This window comes from Pinus tabuliformis, chromosome 4_1, assembly GCF_031772625.1.
Source record: "Pinus tabuliformis cultivar Carrire ecotype Pingquan chromosome 4_1, CPIR1, whole genome shotgun sequence".
Taxonomy (NCBI): Eukaryota; Viridiplantae; Streptophyta; class Pinopsida; order Pinales; family Pinaceae; genus Pinus; species Pinus tabuliformis.
The window spans coordinates 124668548-124673527 of record NC_142303.1 but is presented as its reverse complement, the minus strand read 5'-3'; the positions used below and the strand labels follow the sequence as shown (position 1 = coordinate 124673527).

Below are 4980 nucleotides of genomic sequence, written 5' to 3'. Positions count from 1 at the left end.
ATAATTTGTCAATTTATTTAGCAAATAGATTTATAGAATCTACGCATTCATGAGATGAATGACTTACTTAACGCAGTTGAATCCCAAAAATGGTATCTAAGGCTATAAAAGTTTAGTTATTTTTCACTAAGTCCTAGGTTAAAGTCCATAAAAATTTCACCAAGTCCTAGGGTAAGCGATGTTTTAATTTGAAAATAAAATATTGTTTTTTTTCCAAGTTGCAACGACCTACTCTTAAACATTGAATAAGACAAACCGCTCAATATCCTGTAATGAGATCACATTTTAGAGAACGGTCAAGCAACATAATATTCAAATCCCTTTTATGAACCTCATATCTCTCAGATTCAAAACATTTATCGTGATTAGTAGAAATCAGGCCAATTTTTAGATTCAATTTAGAGAATGATTGACATTGTTTTCAGACTCAATTCCCATTTCCCGCATTCTCTTACTTTGGTATTTTCCTTTTTACTCCCATTTTATACAGAATTAGGAGGGAATATTGGTATTTAAATGAAATAAATAAAAACTTCCATCTGTGGACACTGTTAATCCAATCAATATACTCAAGATAGACAACCGAATTAAGCCGGTAAAAACAAAAATACTTGGTTTAATTCATTTCATATCCTCGTAGTGCCAAATATCTTCATGTTTTATTAGGTGGGTTTACATCATATTAAGCAAGTATATAGTCCAGACTCCACTATATGATCTTAACCTGTTACATATAGTGGAGAAATTTATGCACTGGCGTTGGCATTGTAGCCCGTGATGGGCCACTTTTCTTGCACGGAGGTGGGGAACGATCTCCAGTGTTTATGGGTGGGAAACGATGCCGACTGCTCCTATGGATATTGACAGACATCCAACATGCCTTTGATTACCTCAAGCTGAGCAACAACTTCCTTCATGTGTGGTCTGTCATCACTCTTTGACGCCAGACTCCTGAAGGCCAATTCTGCAACTGCACTAACTGTGACCTTTACCTCCTCATTCGTTTCCATCTCCAGCTGCGGATCCACCAGTTCATGCAAAGACCCTTCTTGAATCTTTGATATTGCCAAGTTAGCAAGGTTGATTTCCCTTGTATCCCTATTTACATCCACCGCTAATTTGGCAGAGATGATCTCCACCAAAACTACCCCGAAGCTGTACACATCAGATTTCTCCGTCAACTGATAGTACTTGTGATACTCTGGGTCAACATATCCTTGTGTGCCTTGAGAGGTTGTAGTGACATGTGAGGCATTTATTGGTATATACCTGCAAAGCCCAAAATCTGCCACTTTCACATTGAAATTCTCGTCCAAGAGAATATCGGAGGATTTCACATCTCTGTGGAATATTGGTGGATTAAATCTGTGAAGGAAAGCCAAGGCCTGTGCAGTTTGAATAGAAATATTCAAACGGGTATTCCATGATAGTCCCCCAGGTTCTTTGTGATCGCCATGAAGATGATTTCCCAGAGTCCCATTTGGTACAAATTTGTAGACAAGCAGCAGCTCTGGACTGTCTGCAGACGTGCAGCCATAAAGACGAACGAGATGTGGATGATTCAAGCACGAAAATATGGCCACCTCGTTGATGAACTGTGCAACTGTCCTAGACCCGTCCTGATAAAGTCTCTTTACCGCCACAATCAGTCCATCCCTAAGTTTTCCCAAATAGACTGACCTAAACCCTCCATCCCCAATTTCGTTCTCATCGTGGAAACAATTTGTACCCTGTCGAAGTTCTTCATATGAGAATATGGACATATTACCTATCTTAAGCCTAGGCACACATGCTTCCATGTCTTTTCTCTCATTTTTGCTGGAATCCGTCGCGTGACCCTGGCAAGGAGAAGGGTTTCTCCCCTTCGCATAATACATTAAAAACAGTACTAGCGCTATTGCTGTTAACACAGCTCCTCCAACAGAGCAACCTGCAGTAGTAGGCACAGATTAATATCCATGTAATCACGATGAGGTCAAAGCGGAGATTTATGTACTAAAGAGGAAGAAATTATATTTACCTATTACAATGCCAGACCTGTTTTTCCAACCTGCAGCGTAGCATAACAACTATTAATTGATTAATTAAGAAACGATCATCTTTTTTTGTGTACTTGACACATCAGGAAACACATATACATTGCCAGATTCCAGAATACCGGTAATGGTAATGGAGCATTTAATTCATGTTGACAGATACTAAATTGGAAGAAATCATATTTACATCCTGTACTGGCAGGCGGATTTGGATTATCTGTCTGGCATATGCAGAAACTACAAGGATTCATAGTTTTTGGTAAGAGAATACACACTTTTATAAGGAAACCCGTACACATATATCCAACTTCAAGAGAACCAGCCTAATGAAGGGAGCATTTATATTTTTATATATTGATAGAATTCCAACATTGAACTTTGTGATCAAATTTATAGAAGGCGGAGAGGAAACGTACCATGCCGGGGGAGGCATATGTCTGGATTTGTGCTACCATCGGGACAATAGCAAACAAATTGTGCTGAAATGTTATAACCACAATGCCCGCCACTTTCCAAACAAGCAACACAACATTGATATATGTCCTCGTCGACCCACCATGTTATCTGAAAACCCTCATTCAGTAAATCCTAATTAAAAGTGAACTTTTGATAGAGGTATTTCCTTTTAATTGGTATTTGATGACGAGTCTGACAGAAGTGTCTCCCGTTTTCTGGTCTCCAAATATTGTAATACCAATCCTCACCACATAACGGAAGGGGTTTTAATTCAGACACTTCCTCGTCGATTTTATGGCACTGCCTTGAAAGTGTGAGATTGGTGTATGCATCGGCACTAATAGAAAAATGAGAGCCAGGCAACCAGAGTTGAGAGTAGTTACCTGAAAGATTACATTTACTCCAAAACAGATTGTCCTTAACAATTATCATGGCACTTTCAAACCAAAAGAGCTCCAATATGTGATATTCCTCTCCACTGATATTGAGCATAGGATGGCCGCTGTGGTCATCACAGTGAAGAAGCTAAAACTCAGGGTCACCGCATCTGCTGCCATTTCGCCCAAATGGATAGACGAATTGAAAATCCCCACATGGAAATGCATCCAGAGAACAATCCTGGTATTGACTGCCGAGGCATGAAGTTGTGGAACAATGGAAGAGGAGGAGAGAAAATGCAACAACAAGGAACAGATGAACAGAGAGAGGCATCGAATTTGGAAGAAGAAAAACAGATATCCTTACGATCTTCACTGCTCTTCACTTAGTCAGTTGTGATTTCACGTTAACAGACGAGGCGGGTGACAATAAACAGTTTCTACAAATGCATTAGGAGATGGAACTACAGAGGGCAGACATGAGATAAACGACATGGAATTGCGGTGCAGAAGACTGCATAGTCAACACGCCGAATACACTCCGCTTTGTCGGGAATTTCTGGTTATTCCAAACAAAATACAGTGGAAAAAATCCTCTGTTTCCACTGTTGAGAATTTTCTGATAAATTCTGAAACAACAAAAAAAATATGAACAGAGAGTAATACTCTGTTTTCGGGATTTCTGATAATTCAAAAACACAAGAACAGAGCATAAAATAATACTCTACTTTGCCTCAGGATCAAAAATTGATCAAAATAATACTCTGTTTCAATACAGCGAAAACAAAAAAAATCGCTTTGCTGTAACTGGTGTTGCAACAACGCAGTTTTTTTCAGTTGCTGTAACTTGTGTTGTAGCAACGCTGTTCGTGGTGTTGCAGCAACGTAAATTTTTTACGTCAAGTATTTTTTGAGTTACGGTGTAACAGCAACGGTGATTTGATGTCAACCACTTTTGGTGTAATAGCAACGGGGATTTTAAGTCAACACTATTTTTGACTTTTGGTGTAACAGCAATGGGATTTTTGACGTCAAATATTTTTCGACTTACGGTGTAACAGCAACAGGAAAAAAGAAACTTCTATTTATAAAAATAAACTAAGTGCTAAAACTAAGTCTTCCTCACATAGAGGGATTTCCACAACTCCTATTACAAAACATCTTCCTCTTTAACAGAGGGATTTACCAATCTATGCTAAAAATCATCTTCCTCTTTAACAGAGGGATTTACTAGTCTATGCTGAAAAGCATCTTCCTCTTGATAGAAGGATTCACCAAACACTATGCTTAAAAAGCACCTTCCTCTTGACAGAGGGATTCACCAAGGAACACTTCTGTTCCACACAAATAACATTTACCTCTTAACAGAGGAATTCCACCATGCCTACTTCAGAGGCACTTCAATCTGTCCAAATTGACATTGTTGTGTCTATCTGATATTTTACACTACTGTGTGTAAAACTTTCAATACATTTATGCTGTTTCATATACAGTTGTCTCAGCACTGTTGTCTCAGCAACTCTTTCTCTCAGCACTGTGTCTCAGTACTGCTGTTTCAGCATCTCTATCTCAGCACTCAGTTTCAGCAACTCTATCTCAGCAACTCTATCTCAGCACTGCTGTTTCAGCATCTCTGTTTCACAGCAAACAATCTTAAAACAAAAAACATTCAAATCTGCATTGCTGTGCATTTCACTGTTCTAGAAATATTTTTCTTCACGCTGCTGTGTGCTCTCATCTTCTCTCTATATATTTCCCCTGTTTCTATTTCTATTTCTATTTCTGCTTCTATTCTTTCTTCACTGCTGTGCCTGCATTTTATAGTGCGGGAAAGGGTCATCATCGCTTTAACTTGCTGATGAAGTTTCTGTTGTACTCTGCTGCTCATAATGAATACAATCTGATCTTTCTGACATTCTGCTGTGCTTCTTGAGTCGGTTATGTGGAAACCCATAACTGATAAATGCTGCGTCGGCTCGAGGCTGGTTCTTTTCTGTTTCAGTCGTCTGCTCATTAATACAGTTGTTGAGAAATAATGGTGTAGCACTGGATCTGATCTTTCCTCCTTCGGGAACTCAAAAATAATTAAAGAGTGAAAAGATGGTAATGGC

The 4980-nt window shown here is 38.9% G+C and overlaps 1 pseudogene; it reads right to left on the bottom strand.

The window, feature by feature from the left end:
* Positions 1-851: 851 nt before the first annotated feature.
* On the bottom strand, positions 852-2044 carry LOC149174515 (LEAF RUST 10 DISEASE-RESISTANCE LOCUS RECEPTOR-LIKE PROTEIN KINASE-like 1.4 pseudogene; annotated as a pseudogene).
* Positions 2045-4980: the final 2936 nt, after the last annotated feature.